Below are 15,917 nucleotides of genomic sequence, written 5' to 3' on the forward strand. Positions count from 1 at the left end.
GGATAAACCTTCAGGGATTTAACATTCAGTGCAAATGAGCATCCAACTTTAGCTTGTTGTGAAGTACATATATGCACATCTCACATCTGAGAAGATATCTTCCCTAGGTTTACTATTCTCTGCTGCCAAACTGGAATAGTATGAACTTTCCTTGGTACATTTGCCCATTTTTTTTTTGTAATAGAAAAGGGAAGTTAACTACCTGAGCTTTCAAAGATGTCTTTAACAGACTAGACTGGATTTCGGTTTAGTGAGAGATTTTCTGTTTATTCAAGTTATTTTGTCTTTTCCCACTAAATATGTTGGTTTGCACAAAGATCAAGAATTTAAATACTTGACTGTGTGTATCTTTGCATGTACATATATATACTTCTTTCAAATATATATTTACACACATACCTTTGTTATAAAATTACACTCTGAGAGACACAACAGCTAGCATTTTCAGTGTACTCATACTTCCACTTGTGCATAAGGATCAGCCAAATGCTAACACTGCAATCATTTTGCAGCTATTTGCAGAACATGAATTGTTTTTCTCACTTCAGTGTGTCATTGTAATTAATTCACATTGGAGAATAACGTTCCATTTTTAATTTAGCTGCTTCCATTTAACTCTGAGTCCTTGTTAGAATGAAGCTTAAACAATGATTGCATCTTAGGAAAATATACAACGAGAAAATAACATCTGCTGCACGATGTTGGCAAACACCAGGGCTAATGAATGGTCACCAGTATCTAAACAGCTGTCTGTTTGCAGTTTAAAAATATTCTTTACAAGTTAAAGTACGTTTATAAACTAATTTATCTCTGATTTGCAGCGTATGGCTCAAATTGCTTTGCTGTGGTAACAGGTGATGGACAAGTTAGTGAATTGCAAGGTTTCTGTTCCCCTTAAGAGGGCTGATATGAACGTGACATCTGTGTTGGCTTGCGGAGTCAGTATGGACGATTTGACTGGGTGAGGATTGTCTTGCCACTGGAGAAAACCTTCGTAATTAGCTGAATATAATCATCTACCTAGGAGTGTTGCAGATCAGAATACTGGAGGGTTTTACTGAAGTGGAAAATGGATGGTTAACTAGTCATAGCATACAACTAGATGCAATGAAATAGAAACAACTTCAGCGCTCTCCACTCCGTACATCATGTTCGTAACAATGCTCAGTCTGTGCATCTTGTATCCTGATGAATCTGCCCCACAGCCCATTACTGGCAGTGGAGATACCAATCCTCAAAACAACATATCAACTCTATGTAAGGTCCATAGTCCACTCTTTCTTTTGTCTCTCCTCACTAAAAAGGCATAAAATTCAGTTCCCTTGTCCTCCTGGGAGAAGTTCTTTAAAACCTTCCTTTGTTACCCAGGTCAGCACTAGGGAAGTCCATTTTCTAATGAAGAGTTTAATTTTACATCCAAGACATCAAGTGCACAGTGTCAGTGGTCTGCAGGTCAGGACTCAGCCAGCAATGCAGATTCTAGACGATTTCCCCAAATTTATCGGTTTTTAGCCTTGCAACAGTATCTCTAGCTTGTCAAGTTCCAAAGCTGCATGGCCACTTTCATACGGGTATGTGTAATGCATTTTGACCACTTTGTTTTCCCTAATGGTGGCATTCATGCTCAAATAACCTCATCATGACGTACGTTCTCTTTCCTCCCTCACTTTTCCTCCGAAGCAGACAGCATTTAAGAAGATGAATTGAATTTTGAAAATGAGTCAGCAAAGTGCGTGTTGTGTTTTATCTGTATCATACACAGAAAATTAGTGTTACAATGTGTCAGTAATTCATGGTGACATTTAAATGGGGCAGAATCCAGCATAGATCACAGAGTGCTAAGCAATATTCATTATTCATTTTAGACCTCTGGACATAAAGAATAATTAAAATGAAATCTCTAGATGTTAGGGAGCCTTTTTCCCTTTTGTCGGGATAATCTTGGAAGGATTGCACATGCTTAAACAATTAGAGGTTAAAATAGTGCAAAAGCTCCGTGCCATTTAATATAAACAGTCCTTCACCCCTTTCACTGTAAAAACTTACTGGATTGTTGTGTTTTCCTTATTGGAAAGTGCAATCTTTAACTTTGCAGCTGAAGTTTCAGACGGATCTTCCCGTTTCTTCTATGTATTGACATTTATCATAAAGATTCTCAGTAATTTACTGAACCTAGACACAGCATCAAAACCCGTGGGAGGAAATTTTTTCAAATGGCTTTCAGTCTCCACAAAGTCGCTTTTTCTGAATGACTTCCCACTTCAAAACTGTGGTTTGGGGTTTTTTTAATCCTCTGATCTTAGTCTCTAGCAAGTGCGATGCACTGATCTTGTAGGAGCCACTGAACTCTGACTTCTTATTCCTTTTATGCTTCTTGTGTTTCATTGCTTCTCTGCTATATCTTCCAGCCAACATCAGGAGAAAGGCAAGGGAGGAGGTACATGTGGAGAGAAGTTCCCTTGTTTAGCAATGAACAAAGCCACGGATTACCATTTATTCCACAATTACAGTGGATGGTGCACAGGATGTATGTGTGGAATCCCAGAAGAATTGTGGTGTGTGTGAGAAGTTGGTTTCTTTGACTTTTCTTTGTCTTTGTGGTGATGCACTCTGAAATGAAAACAGCCAAGCAAACTATTTTTGGTGTCAGTTTTCCTTCTCAGCCTTGTTTCTGCTCCTTAATCTTCCATCGGGGTATAGAAACACTTCAGTGCTTGGGCTCATTTAATTTTTCTTCCTTTCACAAAACGTCAGATTAAAAATTTCTTCCTTCTCTTGTACCTAGTAATTGCCTGTGCACTTTGCAGCCAAAAATAAGGGGCAGAGTGTGGCTTCTGGAGTAAAACAGAGCGGGGAGTTGGTCTCACTGTACTCCAACAGGGTGACAGAGTGCCCTCTTCTCTTCCCTGCTTTTTACTCATGCAGAATGGGAGGAAGCTTTCTTCTGTATATTTTGTCCTGTGAAGTGGAGGAACAGCTTTAGGACCTACAAGGTTGTATCCTAGCTTCTCTCTCTTCTTGCCATTGCCAGGCTGAGACACTGAGCACCTAGGGTCATGCGACAGGGGACCTCTCAACTGTTGTGGTGCCTCATGCTCTGCCTTAGAGCTGCACCTGGGCATGAATGTGTTGAACAAGCACACGTACAGGAATGCACAGGAACACTGGAAAGCAGCAAGCCACCAGGAACCCCACTATTTATCCAGATCTGCAAACAGAGCACCTGACTTGCTAACTAAATGTCTAGATCTGTCAGAAAAGAGTGCTGTCCTTGGCACTGGAGAAGAATTATTTAAGAGACAGGTAAGCGAAATAATAATCTGGAGAAAGACAGACTTGAGAAAAATAATCTGATGGACACGCTTCAATAGAGAGGGAAATGTGAGACTACAGCAATGCAGATCAGTGAAGCTTTGTGTTGGGGACAATCAGTCTATTCCAATCTGCTGCTCCAGGCTTCTTCATGCGTCATGGAACACAGCCTGAAAAGGGGAGCGGGTGGCAAGGTACACTTAACATAATGGCAGAGAGACAGTGAATTCTGTGTGCCTGTTTGTTTTTTCCTATTATATGAAAACACACAGATTTTAGGAAAACAACTTTGCCTTTCCTGTGGAATTGTTTGCCAAAAGGATTTGCTAAATGTAGGTTAGTTAAAAAAACAAACAACAACAACAAAACCCACAGAGATAAAATTGTAACAATCCTCTTTTTTATAAGCTCATGGTTTTGAAGTCTCTATATAAATGCTATTTCAGGGCACAATGCACAATAAAGATGATAGTCATTTTTCTCCCCTTACCTCTCTCCTAAATATCATATGGTCCTAGTAAATACCAGAGAATGCATAGCTCTAAAACTTAAGCTCTTTCCAATTACTATCAGCTGTAAATTTTGTATGCTTATTGGAGGCTGTAGCCACCAGACATCGTTTTTGGCAATGTCCTCAGTCAGAGGAAGAACTGTGAGGCTAGATTTGTTTCTTTAAAAATAAAAAATAAAATGGGAGCTGTGAAGGGTGGGTGGAGGAACAGGCTGCTGCACTGTGTTTGATATCTTAGAACCATGTCTTGTCTGGATCAATAGAAACATTGATTTGCTTTGAGCCTCTGGCCATCCTGTGTACAGGGAAGGTACAAATCTGCTTGCTTACAGCTTTTTGAGTCTAACAAAGTACAATATCTCATATAGAGGATTAGCATGGTTTTTGTCTGTAGCATGAGGCAAATACAAGGCCACTGCATGGAAGTTTGCAGATGATAAAAATTCATGGAGCGGTAAAAATGAGGAAGGTAGGTTGTTTTAGGAGAGCAGTCTGTATTGCCTCATGAGCTAGGTGCATTTATGTATGCCAAATGAAAGCCTGCATGCATCAGAAGTGAAAAAGTAGATCCCACTTACAGGTTGGAAGCTATGTCTCAAGAAAGGAAGCTTCAAAAAGGATGAGGAAGGGCTGGAGGTTGATGGTAATTGGTTGAAGATACATTCCTAGACCTACACTAAAGCTGAGTAACTGGCACTGTCCTTGGCAGTATAGCTGGGGGAATCCAGAGCAGGGATGAAGAAGCTCCCCCTGCCATTATGCAGCATTAGTGGGCACGTTACTGGGCTTCTTTGTCCTGGGCTGGTGCTAATACAGATAGGACGGGAGAGAACAGCGAGGTAGAAAGTCATTAAGTCTCTCAGAATGAAATTCATCCATTCAGGTGACTTGAGGTGACTTAATCACTCGTAATACACACAGGAAGGTTTGTAGGGCAGTTTTAATGAGCTCTAATAGGGGAATTGGACAAACTCGCACTGGAAATAGAGTGCCAAATTTTTTAAATGGGCTGGTAATTAGCTTCTGGGACACAGCAGTCATGATGGATTTCTCATCACTTATAAAACCCTATATCTGACTGTGCACTTCTCCATACAATTAGGTTTGACTACAGCTTATTAAAGTGACGTGGGAACTGTTGGACGAGGGCATCTGCTCCGGCTACGTGTGTGCTTTCTGCTTTAAACTTACTTGCAGTTGAGGTACAGCCCTGCTCTGCGGGAAGGGCCAGGGTTCAGTTTTACAGAAAGTACAAACCACCAAATCTCTGAATCCAAACCTCTTAAACTGTATGGACAACTGCAGGGGAATCGGGTGTTGTTGATTAAGGAGAAGTAAGGAGAACTCCTTCTTCCAGAGCTTTAGATTTCAATGGACCTCTGTCCAGTGTAAAAGTGTGTATCATCTTGCTAAACTTACCAACAAACTGAAAGGCAAAGAGCTGCAGTTACTTCAGCACATGTAAGTTGCAGTGGTGAGGAGAAGACATGTAATCACCCTTCATCCCAAAAGAATGGCTGTCAATGGGGCACATTCTGCTCTGTGACACCGTTGTTGCCTGCGTTGCACTGGTCTAAGTGCAGTGTGTGGTGGCTTTCCCAAAGACTGCCTTGTGTCTGATACAAGCGACCTGTCTCGCATCTCACCAGACCAAGAGAGAGCTCTGGGAGAATCCAAATCGTGTTTAATTTTGCAAGGGGAACGTGTCTCATAATGCCTACCTTTTTCTTATTCCTCTTTATTTTACTGCACATCTGCTTCAGCCCTGCCTGCTGCGCTGAAGCGATGCCAACTGCCAGGAAAGTCCCCGCATCATCAGATCAGTGGGCACGGAGGAAGTTCGTGTAGGATCAGGAAGCAATCTGAACGCAACCTCGTTTGAACTGGTCATCTCGAGGTACCCAAGTGTCCATCACTGCAGCAGGTGCATTGCTGTAGAAGGCCTGGCTGCACCTGCTCCATCTCACAGAGAAATGCCTGCCAAGGGAATCATTTCATTAGCTGCAATTTTAGCTGGAGTAAGCCCTCCTGCTTCTGTGAGTGACTACACTACCATAAACCCTCTAATAATGTGGTTGCTGGACTAACTTGCTGGCGGTTTATGACAGCAAGGGCTTTGTTTGCTTGGGTTTCGTAAAACCAGTGTTTTTTTTCCTGTTGGTTTGGCTTGGGGGAGCTTGTTTGTGGAAAAGTCCCCAGCACAGGGAGATGAGTTACTTCTCCAAGCTGCATAAGGCAGCTTGCCCAGGCTGCCTGGAATCACACAAGAGCGTGGTGCAGTAAAAAGAGGTCACCTTTGCCCCTTAAAACATTTTGAATTAGGGTTTAGAGAAGGGTCTCAAAGAGACTCTTGCCTTTCTTCTTAGTTCTGTCCTGTTGGGTGCTGTGTGTCTTCTTTGGTGTCCATTAGCAGCTGGGATTGCCCTCAGTCATCACATTCCTGGTGGTCTTCCTCCCTTACCCAGTGGCCTGTTTAGTTTTGCTTGTCAGCATCTCTGTCCAATTCTGTTTAAATTGTCCAAGGCATTGAAAAGAGAGGTTGAGGACAAACTGACGCACAGAAAAGGTAACTCAGCAGGTAAGCCAGGTGGCTGGTTTGAAACTGGCTGTGGAGAGTGCAAACTTGCAGTGTGCAAACAGTTAAAAAATAAATCAACAAACAGGGAAATAAGCATACAACAATTCTTCAGAAGAGTGTGGTTTTGTGGTACTCTCAGCAGCACACAGCGGTTGAGACCAATATGTTTCTGTGCCCATTTTTTTTCTTGCTGTTTGATCTCTTCCCCCTTTGGGACAGCAGCATCCCCCTATTTCAGCTTGCAGCATTGGCCTGATGGAGCTCCTCCCAGAGGGGCTGTTCTCCACAGCAGGTTGTGTGATGCTCAGCAGTGCTTTCCTTCCTTCTTTTTAGCAAACTTCATTAATTCTCTGCTCTGGGCTTCTTCTCAGCCATTTCAAATTGCCACAATGATAAATTGAGGGTATTTGAATCATGGATTTTGGTGTGGCCTTTCCACAGGAAGTCATGGCCAATTTTGGCAAAAAATCTCAAGCCATGTAAGGACAGTAAGGGTGGTTTGGATTCCAATATATTATCTAAAAAATGTCATCTTGGGGTAGTGTGAAACAGTTTGGAAGTGTTAGGTCAAATATCCAAACTATCAGACGCTCCTGCACAGCTTGGCAGCCTTGTGGACAATCTCTTCGTTCAGTCTTCGCTTAGGAACAGAAGTCCTTCCCAGGCTTATCACCACTTACCAGAGGTGTGGAGGCTTTTTGTGTTGTAGTGGTCAAGTAGAAAGGGACTTTTAACTTCCTTAAGTTATTGTGGAATTCACTTCTTTAATAGAAAGAAAATAAATCAGTGAACTTTTAAATTTGATTACTCATTAAAACAAGTGTCATGCTTGGTACGTATACAAAATTTCTGGTGACAATGCAGCAAATCAGAATCTTGTTAGAAGAAAGTTATTAATCATAACATCTCCTTATTAGCATGACTTTTAGGAAGAACATTGTGAGTACTTTTTCTCTAAGAGTTGGCTTCATAAAGAATCTTCTCTGATTGTGCATGTGAGAAAAACAAAAGTGCTACCTAAACAATTGTTTTTACGTGTTATAGTTGTGCTGGAAATATGCTTTGTTTCCTGTAATTCTGGTCTACCAGCCTAATGAACTGTAAACTGTTGCTAAACTAAAGTTGTGGGGTTCTTACTCAAAGTTTATTTGCAGTTGAATACCAAAGGGTCAACTTGAAGCACTTAGATATTAACAAAACTCCTTTGCTTCTTAATGTCATACAGGAATAAAGACATTATTTATTCCTCCAGACTGTATATATTCCACCAGCTTAATTTTGAGGCATACTATTTAAGAACACCTCCTGTTCATTTTTTCATTATTTCTGCTGGTTGGTTCTGGGCTTATGGAGGTGAGTGCTGTGCTTAGGCAGAACTGCTCCTTATTGCTACTGAGATCCATCACTTCACACACGTATTCCTAATCACCTTGAAATGACGATAAATGCCAGCTCATAAATTAAATTTTTGCATCTGCCTACTAATATTAGAGTCAGTTTGGAAGATGCCACCTGTGGGATATTTTTTATTCTTTTCTTGCACGTGACAAATATGGGAAGATAATCCAAGATGCTTCAATGAACTGGTCAGGGAATTGCTTATTTTCCTTGTGAAAAGATTCTGATAAATGAAAATGCTTGATTCTTATGAAAATCAAACAACCCTAAAAGGTCACGAATCCCAAAATTATGTAGGGATTTTCTTTAAGGGGAAAAACAGATCTTTTAATTAAAAGTTCTGTATTTTACCTTTTACCAATGTTTGTTGTTTTGTTTTATGGTGGGTTCAAGCCACTTCAATTTCGGATTTCCTTCATATGGAAGAAATGTATCAACTTACTTGGGAGTTTGTTATATTTTATAAGACCACAACACTGCAGCATGATTTTTTTTTTAACATTTTTAAAACCTGAAGGCAGTTTGACCAGATCTTGCAAATAAAATGACACTGGCCTTTGTCAGAGACTGGGTATTTTTAGATCAGGAGGAAAATGTTTTGGAAATGTATAAACTTCCATATTTCTAAGACAGCTGAAACAGATACTGTCTGGTTTGATGAAGGAAAGTTTCCAAAACAATACAATAAATTGGAAGATTTCATTATGCTGTGTGGCATCTCTGTGAAAGTATTTCATTCCTACCCTCAAAAATTAATTTAGAAAAATGTTTTAAAAACAAGAATATGATGCGTTTTATGGAGACTTTCCCCTAAATTATAATCCAGAAGTATGCAAATGTATCTAAAAGGCCTGAGGATATATGATGATGTTAAGATTTTCTCTGTCTTAGACCAGAAAAGTTGAATTGCTTGGCTTAAGTGCAGGGATGTGGGGAGAGCTCAGCAAACTGAGAGGGGGGAATAACGCAGTGTGCTGTGGAGGCTACTTGGAAGGACAGCTTCTCAAGCACACAGGAATAAGTGAAAACTACCGAAGTGACTACATAAAAGGTTTATGCTTTTCTCTTGTAAAGAGAGATACCCTTACAATAAAGGTGGAGTGGTTTCAGTGTGGTGGGGAATGCTTTAAGCCAGGTACACACTAAAATAGGAACGCACGGAAAGGCAACCTCACACAGTTAGGAAAAACCCCTAACTTTTAAAAGCAACTCTTCACTGCTAATATTTCTGTAAAGCATACATTGACTTGCTTTGGTTGCCAACAGCTGCTCATGCTCCAGCGCAGGGGAGTCGGTGCTTAGACACGCAGCCAGGATGTGCAGATGCTTTGCACTCCCTCGGTCAGGCGGGGCCAAACTGCTGCTCCCAGCAGAGAGGCGCTGGGCGGCGTGGCAGCAGCATCAAAGGGAGGATTTATTGCTCCCCTGTAAGGCGCGGTTTGCGTGGTCTCAGACGCAGTTTGTTTGGAAGGAGGGAAGGAGAATCACGTGAAGGTGAAGGAGCCCAAATGGAGAGGCGTGCTCGCAAAAATGATGAGATAAGTTGGCTTTACCGTAACTAAATCTAGGAGTCCTGGTTCCCAGGGCCCCACGATAAGGCATGGTTCTCTGCATCCTTGTCCTGCTCTGCGGGCTCCTCCAAAGGAAAAATAAAAGAGAAATAAATAGGGTGTAATACATACATTCAGCAAATGTAGCCAGTTTGTTTAGTGCATTCAGAGCAGGGCTCAGTGCAGGGTGTGATGCGCTGGAAGGAACGGGACAATTCCTTTTATCCCAGCCTCAGTGAGGTGGACACATGAGAGCAGTCTGACCTCTGAAGTCTTTCGCTCTTTCATGGCTGTTGATACTAATGAGGCTTCCAGGCAGAACCATCTCCCCTTCTCTGTTGTTTCCACGTTCTTCATCTATTCCCTGGCTCCCTCCTCTTTGTTCTCCACACCAAAAGCTCATTTACTTGTTTTCTTGCTGGCTGTAGCTGCTGGGGTTCACTTCCTCTCTGTGCATTTTCTTCAAAAGCCTTGAAATGTCACATAGCTCTATGTCCTGCTGAGATGCTCTTGTCTTATTAATGTAACAATAGGTGTTTTTTAATGAGAAAACATGAAAGTACCAAGAGCCTTCCCCTGCACCTCCCCAGACTGATCATGAGAAACTGATGAACTGTGTGAAGGCTGCAAAGACTTGGGGATTCATTTTAAGTCTGATTGGGCAAGTACGCACAAATCAGAGTCTGTTCTTTAGGAAATGGTTTGAAATTGGCTTTCCCAAATGGCACACTTTGGCTAGGAGCTCAGGGCTCCGGGTCTCAGTACAGCCTGACGCAGTATCCCCTGAATAATTAACTCCCCTGAAGTGATGAAGGCAACTTATGTCATGGACTTTGGAGCAGAGGCTTACATTATCTGTTCTCACTGACTGTCTCCGGAGTTAACAATCTGGGGCTTGTGTATATTCTCTAGTAAAAGCCATCAGGTGCTCACGAGGTGGGTGCCTGCCTTCCACTGCAGATCTCCCGTGGAAATGATGCAGCACAGCCCCAGCGACGGGCACCTGGTTCCTCATCTCAGGGCTGGCCTCGTAACTCTTGGTGGCGTGGAGTGCAGTTCCCTGTTCGTAAGCTGAGCCAGCAGCCAACCCAGCGGTGCTTCTGCAAATCTGGGAGAAGTTTGCTGTGAATTTGGGAGCCTAGCTTGTGACTCTGCTAGGTCAAACTCTCGGTCTAAGTTGATGTTTGCTTTGGTTCCACTTTTTGTTCCACAGCGTTTGTTGCATAACAGCGGAGAAGGCAGCTGAGAAAAAGACAAGCACCAGCAGGGCAGGCAGCTGGCTAATTGAGAGCACTAGCTTTTTTTTCTCTGCAGCATTTTTTAAGCAGGTCTGGAGAGACCTGTCTGTCCCTCTGCAGTTTTGCTGTTTGATACAGACCCATTGCAGCTTGCCGAAGGAAAGTTTTTCTGCTTTCCTTTGTGGAGACCTTGATCTCTTTGTACTTTCCACCCACCATGCTTGGTCTGCACATGACCTGGAATGAAGGGATGTGGTTGGTTTCAGTAGGAATCAGAGCATTTTTAGAACAGGAGTGGAATATCAAGGACCAGAGATTTCAACAGCCTCAACTTTGGGTTAGCAACAGGTAGATGCTGTTTTTGGTTTTTGTCTTTCTGAGTGTCTTTGAAAGGGTATCAAGCTGGACAAGTGGTACCACTAATTCATACCTATGTTACTTTCAGGAGAAAATAAGGCACAGATTCTGGACCACAGGGAACTGTTACACCAGACTATATGATGAGGTGGGGACACGTGCGAGGCTGCAGCTGGGAGCATGCCTTTGAGTGCTGTGTGCTTTCCTGGGCAGTGTCCCCTGCCAAGACACCTCCCACCCTGCAGTGCAGCATCCCGGTGTCCCCGCTGCTCCAGGTCCCCCAGTGCCAGATGGAGCCCCACAGAGGCTCCATCAAGAGGCTGTGCTCTTGGCAAAGAGTAGGTCCTGTGCTCGGCACCTGAGATTTGCTGGGGTCTGCGTTATAGTGCCAGCTTTGCAGCTGAGACACACCTGCCAGTGTGAAGCTAGGAATTACGGGGCAGAGCCACCCCACATCATGTACAGGCATTTCTGTGGAAGAAACAAGAGAGCCACCCAGGTTCAGAACCAAAAGTTCACCTTACCAGTGTCCTGGCTCCAGTGATAGCCAAATGGGGAAGCCTGGAGAAAAGTTTAAGAACAAAGCAAGCCTGCAGTGCTCCCTCCCCAGAATGCTCCAGAGATGCAGGGATTTTAGGCTCAGTGGCAGCACCTTTGGATTCAAGAGTCCTTAAACGATTTTTCATGTGAATTTGCCCTTTTTTGAACACACACACACATTTTTTACATGTATTCATGTGCTAAGATGTTTTGCAGTTTAACCATGTATTGTGTCATCAAGAATCTCTTGTTTGCTTTGAACTTGTCACCTGTTAACTTCATTTAATGCCCACAGCTATGAGTGGGAATTGAACTCGAAGACCAGAGGATCCCTGGCTCAGCATGAAATGTGCACTGAAATGTGTCTCACGTGGGCAAACACAAAACACAGAACAGAAATTCCCCTGGCCTGTGCTTTGTGAAGGCACATCACGCTGCCACAAGAACTCCCATACTGCTGCAAGAAGAGTTTCCAAAAAGTGACTCACTTTGTATTATACAAAAATGTGAATCCTGAAATCTCAGGTAAAGCCTAGAGGGAAAGGTGTGAGAAAGGGATGGGAGGAAGGTTTAGGTGAGACTTTGTCTTGATACATGCATGAAATATGGAAACCTAAGATCTGTTTATAGTTAGGTCAAAAATTCAGAAGAAAATAAAACACTAGGGAAAAATTACAGCTTCCCTTTAAAAATATATATCAAAATCTTGAATTGTGCTAGAAAATAGGAACAGTAAGATGTAACAGTGAAGCTCAAACAAGGCTGGATACAGAAGTTATTGATGGCAACAGATCTTTAAATTACATACAGCAGCGGGGAACACCCAGTGTTAAAAGATAACACATGCATATCCGCATATTGACACATGTTCTTTTTTAAAATCTGGCCTCCTGTGTTGGTGTTTTTACTGGCAGCAGGAATATAAATTTAGCCTAATCTCTGATTTTCATTCCAGATAACATCTTCCTTTTCCCAGCTGCCAGTAGTTACAAGGATGTCATGCGAGAGTAATAGCTAACTGGTATGAACTGGTGCCTTGGCCTTGAAAATCTCATAGTCCCGGCTCTGGTTTTTATGAGCTGTGCTGCCTCTTTCTTGGGATCTGTACCTTTTGTTTCAAGGGAATTACCTGCAGGAGTGAGGCTTGAGGAACCGAGATCTTTGTGAGGAGAACCATGAATGCTTTGTGATCAAGAGAACTTGCCATGCTATAAAATCATACCATTAAGTTATTCTGTCATGCATTACATGCGTTTGTGTCTAAACCTTACCACGACCACAAAATCAAAGGCAAACCACGCAGGAGCTCCTCGGATTAAGGTTTCATTATGCTTAATATCCACCCCTACTCCCACTAAAATCTTACAGGTTTGGAAACAACTGTTTTGATGGATTAACTCATTAAAGTTTGGGGAATTTCAGCGAGCGTGGTAGTATGCAAAGCAAATGTAGAAACACCATCTGAAGTCTTTCACCCATCACTTCTCTCAAATGTCACCCCTGCCAGCGTGAGTGTGTAAAGGACAGTTACAGCTAAAACAATCCAAAAAGTCTGCTATAGGACTATAAAAATGGGACTGGGAAAGAGCATGAGAGTTCCCTGAATCCACTCCCCTAACTGTTCTGACCAGCTGATTGTCTAACCTCTTCTTAAAATCCTCCACTGATGGAGACTTCACAGCCTCCCCAGGCAGTCTCTGAGTGCTAACCAAACCTTCCCACTGGAAAGCTTTCCTAATGTCACATTTGCATCTCCCTTGTGCAATCGAAGCCATTAATTCTGGCCTATTGCAACAGGCGTTGGGAAGAGCCAGTTCCTTGCTTTGCAGCAGCATTTTGTGTACATGAAGCTCACCGGTCTCTCCTCTGCCTTCTCGTTTCCAGATTAAATCTTTCCAGCCCCTTTGATCATTCCATGCTGCGCGCTTTCGCTGAATCTCTTCCTTGAAGTGGGCCACCAACACTGGATGCAGTAATCCAGACCATGCCTTACCAGCACATCACTGAATACGAGTTTCTTATTTTGTAAATGTCTTTTAGGCTCTACTTGTGTTCCTATTTATACAGCTTAGAGTGGCATTTGGATTCATCTATCTAAGGATGACCTTTGGCTTTTTTGTGACAGCACGGTACTGTGACAGCAGTGACAAACCTGTGGTTGCAGAGCCACGTGCCGTTTACAAGTGGATCAGGTACAACTTCCCTGTGTGGGGCTGTGTAGGGCACATGGGAGCAGTCCCTGCGAGCAGGACCAGAAAAATGGCTCGGACACCAGAATTTGTCTCTTCAGACTGACGTGTAGAATACCTGTTTTCAGTTTGGGTGGGGTCCTGTGGGACTCCTCAAGTGCCAGCTGTGCTCGAGGGAAGTGAGATGGATCCAGCCAGCTGAACGCTGCCAAGGAAGCAGCCAAGCTACCAGGGTAAGATAGGGCAGTGGTTTTTCTGACCACCCCTGCTGCAGGGAGTAAAATCTAGCCAAACACTCTTCATTTATAGTACTCACATTTAACTACAAAGGCAGCACTGCCAAGCCAGAAATGGCCTAAACCAAAGGCACAATTTCAGTTGACTTATGCCCATTGAGTATCCCTGGGATGGAGAAAAAGGTCCATCAAGCAAGGAATCTCTGGGCTCCACCTGCTGCAAATGTGAAACACCGTCTGGTGGTAGGCACAGGTCCGCAGTACTGGTCTGCTAACAACCATCCCCAAAGTGGTGCCCAGCTCCGGGCAAAGCCTGCAAGGACTGCTTGTCTTCCCAAGTACAGACATGCATGTGCAGCTGTACACAAGCTTTTCTGTGTTACTACAGCCTTTGAATGAATAAACAGTGATAAGAGGTGCTTGAATATTGTTCCTGGACTTTGTTTTGACAGCTGTCGCTTGTATTGTCTCCCCCCATGTCTATCTTTTAATTACATCAGGTTAAGGCAATGTCTCATCTGTCACCCTTGCCTGATAGCAGAAAGGGACAAATTCAGCCAAGGCTTGAACAGATTTAGCTTGCCTCGCTGCCATGACATGGTATTTGCTACTCCACTTGAATCCCTACCGACAGTCAGTTATCATGGTTAGAAAAAGGAATGGTCTGTCTAAGGGTTGAGCAGTGGTTCAGGGAATTGCCATGTGCTTTGTGTGATGTCCAGCAGCTAAGGCATTTTTAGCTGAAGCTGTGGCATATGGCATAATTCTAGATCTCAAGAGCCAACTGCATTCTCACCAGCTAAGGGGGGCTTGAGAATCGGCTGCAGAATAAGAAAAAAACAACAGTCTTAGCACTTGAGCAATTACCTAAGCTGTGTTCACATCTTCCCATAGTCACTTGAGTGTTACTGCAAATAGGAACTGGTCAAATGACCCCAGAGAGTACAGTGGAGAGCCTTCCAGATTAATTTTCCCCCTGTGTTGCTAGCTGGGGGATGGAAGTAGCTGGCTTTCATCAACACATCTGTGGAGGTTAAATCAGCCTGCTGGGGAGCTGACCCAACATCACACATCTTCAGTGGTGGCTTCTGCACCATCGCTGGGATCTCACATGTGAGCAGTGAGTCTTGGAAATACCCCGTGCGAGTGGGCTGCCAGCTGGAGAACAAAGAGGGAAATCCGTTCAAAGGAAAACACTCCTCCAGCAGCTTGGAATAGAATATATTTTTAAAACTACCCTGGAAAATAAATTTCCTTTGGAAAAATCGTAACTAGGAAGATCTGTGAAAAAACTCTTTGCTGACTGGCACAACTGTGTTAAGAAGGAGCAAAATACAGTATGCTACAGTAAATGCTAAAGCTTGCATGTATAAGCTCAGAACACAGCACTGCAAGGTTTTCTAAATCCAAAATGTCTAAATTTAAGGAAGACTGGTTACATTGTTCTTCACTTCCCGACAGAACCTAACCTGCACATGGTTTCTCTATGCGTGTTATGCGTGTAAGATGTATCATTAAGTAAAAATAATGACATTTGTGATAGTGATAGCTCCCTGGAGCTGAAAATCTGTTATCCTTTTGAATCAGATTTATTTTACCTTTCTGCCCTCCCAGATCCAGGAAAAACAGAGGAAGAGAAACACCTCCCGTTTTGCTTATTTTTTTTGCAATAGAAGGAGAAGCAGTTCTATTTCCATGCATTTCCTTCCAGCTCCAGCCACTTCTGAAAAGACCAGTGGCTCCTGTGGAGGTACGTCTGTCCAGCCATCAGTCTGACATCTCTGACATCTTTTCCGTGGCCAGATAGTGGTGAACGCACACAGGACAGACCCCACCTGGGGACTGATGTCAAGCAGGGCTGTTGCAAAGGACTCACTAGCGTGTTGGCACAAACATCTCAGAGTTTCTGATTTCTCTTGAACAAAACTGCGCCGTGTTTTCTCACTGCTTTTCTTGTTTGTATTCTCACACTCCTCTCCCTTTGAAACAGTTCGGTGGCCTTGCCGAG

Source organism: Anas platyrhynchos, chromosome 3 (assembly GCF_047663525.1).
Source record: "Anas platyrhynchos isolate ZD024472 breed Pekin duck chromosome 3, IASCAAS_PekinDuck_T2T, whole genome shotgun sequence".
NCBI classification, from domain to species: Eukaryota; Metazoa; Chordata; class Aves; order Anseriformes; family Anatidae; genus Anas; species Anas platyrhynchos.